Genomic DNA, 15,762 nt, shown 5'->3' with positions numbered 1-15,762 from the left:
AATTATGGTTTTCTAAGGGTAGTTTCGATTTCGTTGTCTTAGCGGTGACTGTTTCCTGACGGCATGCCGAAGAAGGCAGTCACGTGCCACGGGAGCAGGACCACCACGACGTTTTTACGTTTATGCCGCCCGCTCGATCGTCTTGTGTGCTGCTACATCGAAATTCACGACGAGTGGCCGCATGGGGAGCGACCGAGGGAGCAGGAGCGATTACCAAAACGTGGCCATGTACTAGTCCCACGTGACCACCTTCGCCATCGCGACGTCACGACACAGTCACTGGCTGGGAAAATAAAATCGAAACTGCTTGTAGAAAACTATAGCAATAAAGTATGGGGGTGTTATGAGGCTAGCCAGTATTCTTTAAGGGGTTTGGAGGTCTAGGACTTTCATTTAACGCAAAAAATATACAGCTAAATGTACCACGTCGGTGCTTCAATAGCGTCAAAGGGGAACAATTAATGTATAGATTCGTGTAAGGGCCGCACCTATGCAAGGGCCGCTCCCCAAAATTAGCTGCACAAAATTTGGGGGGAAAAGTCTATCGGAGAAGCAATCGCGCTGGGTGCCCCGATGCCACGCACACCCGGCGGCGAATTTTCGCGTGCTGCGTACTTCCGCGTGCCGCTACTAGATGGCGAGATCTGAGTGTTTACCCCTGATGCAGTGGCGAATCCGGAATGTGCAGGAGCCATCGGCCACGCCGGCACCATTTTGACCTAACTGAAGTCCCCGAGTGTATTCCTACGAACCGCTTTTCAGTTAATTAGTTTTTAGACTCCTTTTTCCCTCGCACACCCACTGAATGGAACCGCCCACCCACTGAGATCGTAACTATTACTCATAATCGTTATTTTTGTACAATATTAACTAACACTGTGTAGCCAAAATTCGCTAAATACTGATCACATTGATTTTTTTACTATTGGCTAATAGTGCAAACTAGACAGGTGCTCATCTATTACGCTGTTCTGTCTGCAGCTTTTGCTGCTACCGCAAACTGGATTGCATAATTAGCAAGCTTTCTTTTACTCATTGTATTTCGCCTGTTTCTCCTGCTCAATCCACTGCTATCCGTAATGTTTTCGAGTCCTAAGGGTATATATGAATGGATGAAATTCTGTGGTTTTGTGTACCAAAACCACGATGTGATCATGAGGCACGCCATAATGGGGGACTCTGGTTTAACTTCGATCGCCTGGGTTTCCTTAAAATGCACCCAATGCATGGTACACGGGTGTTCTTGCATTTCGCCTGCTTATAATGCGGCCCCCACTGCCGAAATAAAATCCCGCGCTCTCGGGCTTTACAGCGTAATGCCATATCCACTGCGCCACCAAGGTGGTTCCGCTTTTCAACGCGAAATAACCTGGTTGAACTTCGGCACGTTCTACGATCGAAGATCTGTTTTTGTCACCACTCATCACTAAATTCGTTTTCTTCATTATTGCTAAACTTAAAGGGAAGCTTCAGTTCAGAGCGATCTCCTATTTCTCTTTTCAATTACGTGTAACAAGCAGCAATATTTCTTAGACTATTGCTATAGCAATATTGTGACGAGGTTTATTGTAGTCGTCGAGCGATAGCCAAAAACACCGCGGAAGCAACGATAGCTCACCTATACGGGCGAACTCGTTGTACAATTCCTGACAGTGACGACGCTTTCTAGCCTGCCGATTTACTTCTGCCTCCGAGACACGCGATAAAGATGGAATCGTCTAGAGCCGTTCTTCTTCCTTACAGCTGCTGCAAACACCACGCAAACAAGTTTCCTCGAGCTGGCCTCTGTAAAGCGTGCACCACCGCATACTAGCATTTGCCGAGGCAGAGCCATCTTTACTAGACGTGCCGAGGTTTATTAGGGTCGTCGAGTGTTAGCCGGAAACACAGCGGCAGCACCGATAGATCAACTGGACGGGCGAACTGGCCGCATGACATGCGATGGCGACGGCTCTTTGTAGCATGCCGATCTTATCCTGGCTTCGAGACACGCGATGATGATGGAACTGTGTAGTACCGTTCTTCTTCCTTACAGCTGCTGCTAACACCTCCCCAAAAAGGTTCCTCCAGCGAACCTCTGTAAAGCGTGCACCACCGCAGACTAACGTTCACCTAGCCAGAGCCATCTTTACTAGACGTGCCGAGGTTTATTAGGTTCGCCGAGTGATAGCCGGAAACATAGCGGCAGCACCGATAGCTCAGCTGGACGGGCGAACTGGCCGCGCGACATGCGATGGCGACGGCTCTTTGTAGCATGCCGATTTACTTCTGGCTCCGAGACACGCGATGGAGATGGAATCATCTAGAGCCGTTCTTCTTCCTTACAGCTGCTGCAAACACCACGCAAACAAGATTCCTCGAGCTGGCCTCTGTAAAGCGTGCACCACCGCATACTAACATTTGCTGAGGCAGAGCCATCTTTACTAGACGTGCCAAGGTTTATTAGGGTCGTCGAGTGACAGCCGGAAACACAGCGGCAGCACCGATAGCTCACCCGGACGGGCGAGCTGGCCGCGCGACATGCGATAGCGACGGCTCTTTGTAGCATGCCGATCTTATCCTGGCTTCGAGACACGCGATGATGATGGAATTGTCTAGTACGGTTCTTCTTCCTTACAGCTGCTGCAAACACCACGCAAACAAGATTCCTCGAGCTGGCCTCTGTAAAGCGTGCACCACCGCATACTAACATTTGCCGAGGCAGAGCCATCTTTACTAGACGTGCCGAGGTTTATTAGGGTCGTCGAGTGTTAGCCGGAAACACAGCGGCAGCACCGATAGATCAACTGGACGGGCGAACTGGCCGCATGACATGCGATGGCGACGGCTCTTTGTAGCATGCCGATCTTATCCTGGCTTCGAGACACGCGATAATGATGGAACTGTGAAGTACCGTTCTTCTTCCTTACAGCTGCTGCTAACACCTCCCCAAAAAGGTTCCTCGAGCGAACCTCTGTAAAGCGTGCACCACCGCAGACTAACGTTTACCTAGCCAGAGCCATCTTTACTAGACGTGCCGAGGTTTATTAGGTTCGCCGAGTGATAGCCGGAAACACAGCGGCAGCACCGATAGCTCAGCTGGACGGGCGAACTGGCCGCGCGACATGCGATGGCGACGGCTCTTTGTAGCATGCCGATTTACTTTTGGCTCCAAGACACGCGATGGAGATGGAATTATCTAGAGCCGTTCTCATTTCTTACAGCTGCTGCAAACACCACGCAAACAAGATCCCTCCAGCTGGCCTCTGTAATGCGTGCACCACCGCATAGTAACATTTGCCGAGGCAGAGCCATCTTTACTAGACGTGCCAAGGTTTATTAGGGTCGTCGAGTGACAGCCGGAAACACAGCGGCAGCACCGATAGCTCAGCTGGACGGGCGAACTGGCCGCGCGACATGCGATGGCGAGGGCTCTCTGTAGTATGCCGATCTTCCTGTGGCTTCGAGACACGCGACGGTGATGGAACTGTCTAGTACCGTTCTTCCTTACAGCTGCTGCAAACACCTCCGCAAAGTTTCTTCGAGCTGACTTCTGTAAAGCGTGCACCACTGCATACTAACATTTGACGAAGCAGAGCCATCTTTACTAGACGTGCCGAGGTTTATTAGGGTCGTCGAGTAATAGCCGGAAACACAGCGGCAGCACCGATAGATCAACTGGACGGGCGAACTGGCCACACGACATGCGATGGCGTCGGCGCTTTGTAGCATGCCGATTTTATCGTGGCTTCGAGACACGCGATGACAGTGGAACTGTCTAGTACCGTTCTTCCTCCTTACAGCTGCTGCAAACACTTCCCAAAAAGGTTCCTCAAGCGGACAACTGTTAAGCGTGTACCACCTCATACTAACATTTTCTGAGGCAGAGCCATGACGAGACACATCGCTCCGTTATTTGCATAGACGTGCCGAGGTTTATTAGGGTCGGCGAGTGATAGTCTGAAACGCAGCGGCAACACCGATAGCTCACCTGGACGGGCGAGCTGGCCGCGCGACATGCGATGGCGACGGCTCTGTAGTATGCCGAACTTCTTCCGGCTTCGAGACACGCGACGGTGATGGAACTTTCTAGTACCGTTCTTCTTCCTTACAGCTGCAGCAAACACATCCGCAAAGTTTCCTCGAGCTGACTTCTGTAAAGCGTGCACCGCCGCATACTAACATTTGTCGAGGCAGAGCCATCTTTTATAGACGTGCCGAGGTTTATTAGGGTCGTCGAGTGATAGCCGGAAACACAGTGGCAGCACCGATACTTCAGCTGGACGGGCGAACTGGCCGCGCGACATGCGATAGCGACGGCTCTTTGTAGCATGCCGATCTTATCCTGGCTTCGAGACACGCGATGATGATGGAATTGTCTAGTACCGTTCTTCTTCCTTACAGCTGCTGCAAACACCACGCAAACAAGATTCCTCGAGCTGGCCTCTGTAAAGCGTGCACCACCGCATACTAACATTTGCCAAGGCAGAGCCATCTTTACTAGACGTGCCAAGGTTTATTAGGGTCGTCGAGTAACAGCCGGAAACACAGCGGCAGCACCGATAGCTCAGCTGGACGGGCGAACTGGCCGCGCGACATGCGATGGTGAGGGCTCTCTGTAGTAGGCCGATCTTCTTCTGGAATCGAGACACGCGATGACAATGGAACTGTCTAGTACCGTTCTTCCTCCTTACAGCTGCTGCAAACACCTCCGCAAGGTTTCCTCGAGCTGACCTCTTTAATGCGTGCACCACCGCATACTAACGTTTGCCGAGGCAGAGCCATCTCTACTAGACGCGCCGAGGTTTATTAGGTTCGTCGAGTGATAGCCTGAAACACAACGACATCAATTGTAGCTCAGCTGGATGGGCGAACCGGCCGCACGACATGCGATGGCGACAGCTCTCTGTAGCATGCCGATCTTCTTTTGGAATCGAGACACGCGATGACAATGGAACTGTCTACTACCGTTATTCCTCCTTACAGCTGCTGCAAACACCTCCGCAGTTTCCTCGAGCTGACTTCTGTAAAGCGTGCACCGCCGCTTACTAACATTTGTCGAGGCAGAGCCGTCTTTACTAGACGTGCCGAGGTTTATTAGCGTCGTCGAGTGACAGCCGGAAACACAGCGGCAGCACCGATAGCTCAGCTGGACGGTCGAACTGGCCGTGCGACATGCGATGGCGAGGGCTCTCTGTAGTATGCCGATCTTCTTGTGGCTTCGAGACATGCGACGGTGATGGAACTGTCAAGTACCGTTCTTATTCCTTACAGCGGCTGCAAACACCTCCGCAAAGTTTCCTCGAGCTGACCTCTGTAAAGCGTGCACCACCGCATACTAACATTTGCCGAAGCAGAGCCATCTTTACTAGACGTGCTGAGGTTTATTAGGGTCGTCGAGTGATAGCCGGAAACACAGCGGCAGCACCGATAGCTCACCTGGACCGGCGAGCTGGCCGCGCGACATGTGATGGCGATGGCTCTCTGTAGTATGCCGATCTTCTTCCGGCTTCGAGACACGCGACGGTGATGGAACTGTCTAGTACCGTTCTTCTTCCTTACAGCTGCAGCAAACACATCCGCAAAGTTTCCTCGAGCTGACCTCTGTAAAGCGTGCACCGCCGCATACTAACACTTGTCGAGGCAGAGCCATCTTTACCGTGCCGAGGTTTATTAGGGTCGTCGAGTGATAGCCGGAAACACAGCGGCAGCACCGATAGCTCAGCTGGACGGGCGAACTGGCCGCGCGACATGCGATGGCGTCGGCGCTTTGTAGTATGCCGATTTTTTCGTGGCTTCGAGACACGCGAAGACAGTGGAACTGTCTAGTACCGTTCTTCTTCCTTACAGCTGCTGCAAACACTTCCCAAAAAGTTTCCTCAAGCGGACAACTGTTAAGCGTGTACCACCTCATACTAAAATTTTCTGAGGCAGAGGCATGACGAGACACATCGCTCCGTTATTTGCATAGACGTGCCGAGGTTTCTTAGGGTCGTCGAGTGATAGTCGGAAACGCAGCGGCAGCACCGATAGCTCACCTGGACAGGCGAACTGGCCGCGCGACATGCGATAGCGACGGCTCTTTGTAGCATGCCAATCTTATCCTGGCTTGGAGACACGCGATGATGATGGAATTGTCTAGTACCGTTCTTCTTCCTTACAGCTGCTGCAAACACCACGCAAACAAGATTCCTCGAGCTGGCCTCTGTAAAGCGTGCACCACCGCATACTAACATTTGCCGAGGCAGAGCCATCTTTACTAGACGTGCCAAGGTTTATTAGGGTCGTCGAGTGACAGCCGGAAACACAGCGGCAGCACCGATAGCTCAGCTGGACGGGCGAACTGGCCGCGCGACGTGCGATGGCGAGGGCTCTCTGTAGTATGCCGATCTTCCTGTTGCTTCGAGACACGCGACGGTGATGGAACTGTCTAGTACCGTTCTTCTGCCTTACAGCTGCTGCAAACACCTCCGCAAAGTTTCCTCGAGCTGACTTCTGTAAAGCGTGCACAACCGCATACTAACGTTTGCCGCGGCAGAGCCATCTTTACTAGACGCACCGAGGTTTATTAGGTTCGTCCAGTTATAGCCAGAAACACAGCGACATCAATTGTAGCTCAGCTGGATGGGCGAACTGGCCGCACAACATGCGATGGCGACAGCTCTCTGTAGCATGCCGATCTTCTTCTGGAATCGAGACACGCGATGACAATGGAACTGTCTAGTACCGTTCTTCCTCATTACAGCTGCTGCAAACACCTCCGCAAGGTTTCCTCGAGCTGACCTCTGTAAAGCGTGCACCACCGCATACTAACATTTGTCGAGGCAGAGCCGTCTTTACTAGACGTGCCGAGGTTTATTAGCGTCGTCGAGTGACAGCCGGAAACACAGCGGCCGCACCGATAGCTCAGGTGGACGGTCGGACTGGCCGTGCGAAATGCGATGGCGAGGGCTCTCTGTAGTATGCCGATCTTCTTGTGGCTTCGAGACATGCGACGGTGATGGAACTGTCAAGTACCGTTCTTCTTCCTTACAGCTGCTGCAAACACCTCCGCAAAGTTTCCTCGAGCTGACCTCTGTAAAGCGTGCACCACCGCATACTAACATTTGCCGAAGCAGAGCCATCTTTACTAGACGTGCCGAGGTTTATTAGGGTCGTCGAGTGATAGCCGGAAACACAGCGGCAGCACCGATAGCTCACCTGGACGGGCGAGCTGGCCGCGCGACATGTGATGGCGATGGCTCTCTGTAATATGCCGATCTTCTTCCGGCTTCGAGACACGCGACGGTGATGGAACTGTCTACTACCGTTCTTCTTCCTTATAGCTGCAGCAAACACATCCGCAAAGTTTCCTCGAGCTGACCTCTATAAAGCGTGCACCGCCGCATACTAACATTTGTCGAGGCAGAGCCATCTTTACCAGACGTGCCGAGGTTTATTAGGGTCGTCGAGTGATAGCCGGAAACACAGCGGCAGCACCGATAGCTCAGCTGGACGGGCGAACTGGCCGCGCGACATGCGATGGCGACGGCTCTTTGTAGCATGCCGATCTTCTTCTGGCTCCTAGACACGCGATGACGATGGAACCGTCTAGTACCGTTCTTCCTTGCAGCTGCTGCAAACACCTCCCCAAAAAGGTGCCTCAAGCGGGCAACTGTTAAGCGTGTACCACCTCATAATAACGTTTTCTGAGGCAGAGCCATGACGAGACACATCGCTCCGTTAGTTGCATAGACGTGCCGAGGTTTATTAGGGTCGTCAAGTGATAGCCAGAAACACAGCGGCATCAACTGTAGCTCAGCTGGATGGGCGAACTGGCCGCACGACATGCGATGGCGACAGCTTTCTGTAGCATGCCGATCTTCTTCTGGAATCGAGACACGCGATGACAATGGAACTGTCTAGTACCGTTCTTCCTCCTTGCAGCTGCTGCAAACACCTCCGCAAAGTTTCCTCGAGCTGACCTCTGTAAAGCGTGCACCACCGCATACTAACATTTGTCGAGGCAGAGCCATCTTTACCAGACGTGCCGAAGTTTATTAGGGTCGTCAAGTGATAGCCGGAAACACAGCGGCAGCACCAATAGCTCAGCTGGACGGGCGAACTGGCCGCGCGACATGCGATGGCGACGGCTCTTTGTAGCATGCCTATTTACGTCTGGCTCCGAGACACGCGATGAAGATGGAATCGTCTAATACCGTTCTTCTTCCTTACAGCTGCTGCAAACACATCCGCAACGTTTCCTCGAGCTGACCTCTGTAAAGCGTGCACCGCCGCATACTAACATTTGTCGAGGCAGAGCCATCTTTACCAGACGTGCCGAAGTTTATTAGGGTTGTCGAGTGATAGCCGGAAACACAGCCGCAGCGCCAATAGCTCAGCTGGACGGGCGAACTGGCCGTGCGACATGCGATGGCGACGGCTCTTTGTAGCATGCCGATTTACTTCTGGCTCCGAGACACGCGATGGAGATTGAATCATCTAGAGCCGTTCTTCTTCCTTACAGCTGCTGCAAACACCACGCAAACAAGATTCCTCGAGCTGGCCTCTCTAAAGCGTGCACCACCGCATAATAACATTTGCCGAGGCAGAGCCATCTTTACTGGACGCGCCGAGGTTTATTAGGTTCGTCGAATGATAGCCAGAAACACAGCGACATCAATTGTAGCTCAGCTGGATGGGCGAACTGGCCGCACGACATGCGATGGCGACAGCTCTCTGTAGCATGCCGATCTTCTTCTGGAATCGAGACACGCGATGACATTGGAACTGTCTAGTACCGTTCTTCCTCCTTACAGCTGCTGCAAACACCTCCGCAAGGTTTCCTCGAGCTGACCTCTTTAATGCGTGCACCACCGCATACTAACGTTTGCCGAGGCAGAGCCATCTTTACTAGACCGCCGAGGTTTATTAGGTTCGTCGAGCTATAGCCTGAAACACAGCGACATCAATTGTAGCTCAGCTGGATGGGCGAACTGGCCGCACGACATGCGATGGCGACAGCTCTCTGTAGCATGCCGATCTTCTGGAATCGAGACACGCGATGACAATGGAACTGTCTAGTACCTTTCTTCCTCTTTACAGCTGCTGCAAACACCTCCGCAGTTTCCTCGAGCTGACTTCTGTAAAGCGTGCACCGCCGTATACTAACATTTGTCGAGGCAGAGGCGTCTTTACTAGACGTGCCGAGGTTTATTAGCGTCGTCGAGTGACAGCCGGAAACACAGCAGCAGCACCGATAGCTCAGTTGGACGGTCGAACTGGCCGTGCGACATGCGATGGCGAGGGCTCTCTGTAGTATGCCGATCTTCTTGTGGCTTCGAGACATGCGACGGTGATGGAACTGTCTAGTACCGTTCTTCTTCCTTACAGCTGCAGCAAACACATCCGCAAAGTTTCCTCGAGCTGACCTCTGTATAGCGTGCACCGCCGCATACTAACATTTGTCGAGGGAGAGCCATCTTTACCAGACGTGCCGAGGTTTATTAGGGTCGTCGAGTGATAGCCGGAAACACAGCGGCAGCACCGATAGCTCAGCTGGACGGGCGAACTGGCCGTGCGACATGCGATGGCGACGGCTCTTTGTAGCATGCCGATCTTCTTCTGTCTCCTAGACACGCGATGACGATGGAACCGTCTAGTACCGTTCTTCCTTGCAGCTGCTGCAAACACCTCCCCAAAAAGGTTCCTCAAGCGGGCAACTGTTAAGCGTGTACCACCTCATACTAACGTTTTCTGAGGCAGAGCCATGACGAGACACATCGCTCCGTTAGTTGCATAGACGTGCCGTGGTTTATTAGGGTCGTCAAGTGATAGCCAGAAACACAGCGGCATCAACTGTAGCTCAGCTGGATGGGCGAACTGGCCGCACGACATGCGATGGCGACAGCTTTCTGTAGCATGCCGATCTTCTTCTGGAATCGAGACACGCGATGACAATGGAACTGTCTAGTACCGTTCTTCCTCCTTGCAGCTGCTGCAAACACCTCCGCTAAGTTTCCTCGAGCAGACCTCTGTAAAGCGTGCACCACCGCATACTAACATTTGTCGAGGCAGAGCCATCTTTACCAGACGTGCCGAAGTTTATTAGGGCCGTCGAGTGATAGCCGGAAACACAGCGGCAGCACCAATAGCTCAGCTGGACGGGCGAACTGGCCGCGTGACATGCGATGGCAACGGCTCTTTGTAGCATGCCTATTTACTTCTGGCTCCGAGACACGCGATGAAGATGGAATCGTCTAGTACCGTCTTCTTCCTTACAGCTGCTGCAAACACATCCGCAACGTTTCCTCGAGCTGACCTCTGTAAAGCGTGCACCGCCGCATACTAACATTTGTCGAGGCAGAGCCATCTTTACCAGACGTGCCGAAGTTTATTAGGGTTGTCGAGTGATAGCCGGAAACACAGCGGCAGCACCAATAGCTCAGCTGGACGGGCGAACTGGCCGCGCGACATGCGATGGCGACGGCTCTTTGTAGCATGCCTATTTACTTCTGGCTCCGAGACACGCGATGAAGATGGAATCGTCTAGAGCCGTTCTTCTTCCTTACAGCTGCTGCAAACACCACGCAAACAAGTTTCCTCGAGCTGGCCTCTGTAAAGCGTGCACCACCGCATACTAACATTTGTCGAGGCAGAGCCATCTTTACCAGACGTGCCGAAGTTTATTAGGGTTGTCGAGTGATAGCCGGAAACACAGCGGCAGCACCAATAGCTCAGCTGGACGGGCGAACTGGCCGCTTGACATGCGATGGCGACAGCTTTCTGTAGCATGCCGATCTTCTTCTGGAATCGAGACACGCGATGACAATGGAACTGTCTAGTACCGTTCTTCCTCCTTGGAGCTGCTGCAAACACCTCCGCAAAGTTTCCTCGAGCAGACCTCTGTAAAGCGTGCACCACCGCATACTAACATTTGTCGAGGCAGAGCCATCTTTACCAGACGTGCCGAGGTTTATTAGCGTCGTCGAGTGACAGCCGGAAACACAGCAGCAGCACCGATAGCTCAGCTGGACGGTCGAACTGGCCGTGCGACATGCGATGGCGAGGGCTCTCTGTAGTATGCCGATCTTCTTGTGGCTTCGAGACATGCGACGGTGATGGAACTGTCTAGTACCGTTCTTCTTCCTTACAGCTGCAGCAAACACCTCCGCAAAGTTTCCTCGAGCTGACCTCTGTAAAGCGTGCACCACCGCATACTAACATTTGCCGAAGCAGAGCCATCTTTACTAGGCGTGCTGAGGTTTATTAGGGTCGTCGAGTGATAGCCGGAAACACAGCGGCAGCACCGATAGGTCACCTGGACGGGCGAGCTGGCCGCGCGACATGCGATGGCGTCGGCGCTTTGTAGCATGCCGATTTTATCGTGGCTTCGAGACACGCGATGGCAGTGGAACTGTCTAGTACCGTTCTTCCTCCTTACAGCTGCTGCAAACACTTCCCAAAAAGGTTCCTCAAGCGGACAACTGTTAAGCGTGTACCACCTCATACTAACATTTTCTGAGGCAGAGCCATGACAAAGACACATCGCTCCGTTATTTGCATAGACGTGCCGAGGTTTATTAGGGTCGTCGAGTGATAGTCGGAAACGCAGCGGCAGCACCGATAGCTCACCTGGACGGGCGAGCTGGCCGCGCGACATGCGATGGCGACGGCTCTGTAGTATGCCGATCTTCTTCCGGCTTCGAGACATGCGACGGTGATGGAGCTGTCTAGTACCGTTCTTCTTCCTTACAGCTGCAGCAAACACATCCGCAAAGTTTCCTCGAGCTGACCTCTGTAAAGCGTGCACCGCCGCATACTAACATTTGTCGAGGCAGAGCCATCTTTAATATACGTGCCGAGGTTTATTAGGGTCGTCGAGTGATAGCCGGAAACACAGTGGCAGCACCGATGCTTCAGCTGGACGGGCGAACTGGCCGCGCGACATGCGATAGCGACGGCTCTTTGTAGCATGCCGATCTTATCCTGGCTTCGAGACACGCGATGATGATGGAATTGTCTAGTACCGTTCTTCTTCCTTACAGCTGCTGCAAACACCACGCAAACAAGATTCCTCGAGCTGGCCTCTGTAAAGCGTGCACCACCGCATACTAACATTTGCCGAGGCAGAGCCATCTTTACTAGACGTGCCAAGGTTTATTAGGGTCGTCGAGTGACAGCCGGAAACACAGCGGCAGCACCGATAGCTCAGCTGGACGGGCGAACTGGCCGCGCGACATGTGATGGCGAGGGCTCTCTGTAGTATGCCGATCTTCCTGTGGCTTCGAGACACGCGACGGTGATGGAACTGTCTAGTACCGTTCTTCTTCCTTACAGCTGCTGCAAACACCTCCCCAAAAAGGTTCCTCGAGCGAATCTCTGTAAAGCGTGCACCACCGCATACTAACGTTTTCTGAGGCAGAGCCATGACGAGACACATCGCTCCGTTAGTTGCATAGACGTGCCGAGGTTTATTAGGGTCGTCAAGTGATAGCCAGAAACACAGCGGCAGCGCCGATCGCTCAGCTGGACGGGGGAACTGGCCGCGCGACATGCGATGGCGAGGGCTCTCTGTAGTATGCCGATCTTCCTGTGGCTTCGAGACACGCGACGGTGATGGAACTGTCTAGTACCGTTCTTCTTCCTTACAGCTGCTGCAAACACCTCCGCAAAGTTTCCTCGAGCTGACTTCTGTAAAGCGTGCACCGCCGCATACTAACATTTGTCGAGGGAGAGCCATCTTTACTAAACGCGCCGAGGTTTATTAGCGTCGTCGAGTGACAGCCGGAAACACAGCGGCAGCACCGATAGCTCAGCTGGACGGTCGAACTGGCCGTGCGACATGCGATGGCGAGGGCTCTCTGTAGTATGCCGATCTTCTTGTGGCTTCGAGACATGCGACGGTGATGGAACTGTCAAGTACCGTTCTTATTCCTTACAGCGGCTGCAAACACCTCCGCAAAGTTTCCTCGAGCTGACCTCTGTAAAGCGTGCACCACCGCATACTAACATTTGCCGAAGCAGAGCCATCTTTACTAGACGTGCCGAGGTTTATTAGGGTCGTCGAGTGATAGCCGGAAACACAGCGGCAGCACCGATAGCTCACCTGGACGGGCGAGCTGGCCGCGCGACATGTGATGGCGATGGCTCTCTGTAATATGCCGATCTTCTTCCGGCTTCGAGACACGCGACGGTGATGGAACTGTCTACTACCGTTCTTCTTCCTTACAGCTGCAGCAAACACATCCGCAAAGTTTCCTCGAGCTGACCTCTATAAAGCGTGCACCGCCGCATACTAACATTTGTCGAGGCAGAGCCATCTTTACCAGACGTGCCGAGGTTTATTAGGGTCGTCGAGTGATAGCCGGAAACACAGCGGCAGCACCGATAGCTCAGCTGGACGGGCGAACTGGCCGCGCGACATGCGATGGCGACGGCTCTTTGTAGCATGCCGATCTTCTTCTGGCTCCTAGACACGCGATGACGATGGAACCGTCTAGTACCGTTCTTCCTTGCAGCTGCTGCAAACACCTCCCCAAAAAGGTGCCTCAAGCGGGCAACTGTTAAGCGTGTACCACCTCATAATAACGTTTTCTGAGGCAGAGCCATGACGAGACACATCGCTCCGTTAGTTGCATAGACGTGCCGAGGTTTATTAGGGTCGTCAAGTGATAGCCAGAAACACAGCGGCATCAACTGTAGCTCAGCTGGATGGGCGAACTGGCCGCACGACATGAGATGGCGACAGCTTTCTGTAGCATGCCGATCTTCTTCTGGAATCGAGACACGCGATGACAATGGAACTGTCTAGTACCGTTCTTCCTCCTTGCAGCTGCTGCAAACACCTCCGCAAAGTTTCCTCGAGCTGACCTCTGTAAAGCGTGCACCACCGCATACTAACATTTGTCGAGGCAGAGCCATCTTTACCAGACGTGCCGAAGTTTATTAGGGTCGTCAAGTGATAGCCGGAAACACAGCGGCAGCACCAATAGCTCAGCTGGACGGGCGAACTGGCCGCGCGACATGCGATGGCGACGGCTCTTTGTAGCATGCCTATTTACTTCTGGCTCCGAGACACGCGATGAAGATGGAATCGTCTAATACCGTTCTTCTTCCTTACAGCTGCTGCAAACACATCCGCAACGTTTCCTCGAGCTGACCTCTGTAAAGCGTGCACCGCCGCATACTAACATTTGTCGAGGCAGAGCCATCTTTACCAGACGTGCCGAAGTTTATTAGGGTTGTCGAGTGATAGCCGGAAACACAGCCGCAGCGCCAATAGCTCAGCTGGACGGGCGAACTGGCCGTGCGACATGCGATGGCGACGGCTCTTTGTAGCATGCCGATTTACTTCTGGCTCCGAGACACGCGATGGAGATTGAATCATCTAGAGCCGTTCTTCTTCCTTACAGCTGCTGCAAACACCACGCAAACAAGATTCCTCGAGCTGGCCTCTCTAAAGCGTGCACCACCGCATAATAACATTTGCCGAGGCAGAGCCATCTTTACTGGACGCGCCGAGGTTTATTAGCTTCGTCGAATGATAGCCAGAAACACAGCGACATCAATTGTAGCTCAGCTGGATGGGCGAACTGGCCGCACGACATGCGATGGCGACAGCTCTCTGTAGCATGCCGATCTTCTTCTGGAATCGAGACACGCGATGACATTGGAACTGTCTAGTACCGTTCTTCCTCCTTACAGCTGCTGCAAACACCTCCGCAAGGTTTCCTCGAGCTGACCTCTTTAATGCGTGCACCACCGCATACTAACGTTTGCCGAGGCAGAGCCATCTTTACTAGACCGCCGAGGTTTATTAGGTTCGTCGAGCTATAGCCTGAAACACAGCGACATCAATTGTAGCTCAGCTGGATGGGCGAACTGGCCGCACGACATGCGATGGCGACAGCTCTCTGTAGCATGCCGATCTTCTGGAATCGAGACACGCGATGACAATGGAACTGTCTAGTACCTTTCTTCCTCTTTACAGCTGCTGCAAACACCTCCGCAGTTTCCTCGAGCTGACTTCTGTAAAGCGTGCACCGCCGTATACTAACATTTGTCGAGGCAGAGGCGTCTTTACTAGACGTGCCGAGGTTTATTAGCGTCGTCGAGTGACAGCCGGAAACACAGCAGCAGCACCGATAGCTCAGCTGGACGGTCGAACTGGCCGTGCGACATGCGATGGCGAGGGCTCTCTGTAGTATGCCGATCTTCTTGTGGCTTCGAGACATGCGACGGTGATGGAACTGTCTAGTACCGTTCTTCTTCCTTACAGCTGCAGCAAACACATCCGCAAAGTTTCCTCGAGCTGACCTCTGTATAGCGTGCACCGCCGCATACTAACATTTGTCGAGGGAGAGCCATCTTTACCAGACGTGCCGAGGTTTATTAGGGTCGTCGAGTGATAGCCGGAAACACAGCGGCAGCACCGATAGCTCAGCTGGACGGGCGAACTGGCCGTGCGACATGCGATGGCGACGGCTCTTTGTAGCATGCCGATCTTCTTCTGTCTCCTAGACACGCGATGACGATGGAACCGTCTAGTACCGTTCTTCCTTGCAGCTGCTGCAAACACCTCCCCAAAAAGGTTCCTCAAGCGGGCAACTGTTAAGCGTGTACCACCTCATACTAACGTTTTCTGAGGCAGAGCCATGACGAGACACATCGCTCCGCTAGTTGCATAGACGTGCCGTGGTTTATTAGGGTCGTCAAGTGATAGCCAGAAACACAGCGGCATCAACTGTAGCTCAGCTGGATGGGCGAACTGGCCGCACGACATGCGATGGCGACAGCTTTCTG

Source organism: Dermacentor andersoni, chromosome 8 (genome assembly GCF_023375885.2).
Source record: "Dermacentor andersoni chromosome 8, qqDerAnde1_hic_scaffold, whole genome shotgun sequence".
NCBI classification, from domain to species: Eukaryota; Metazoa; Arthropoda; class Arachnida; order Ixodida; family Ixodidae; genus Dermacentor; species Dermacentor andersoni.
Note: the sequence above shows the minus strand (reverse complement) of the source record.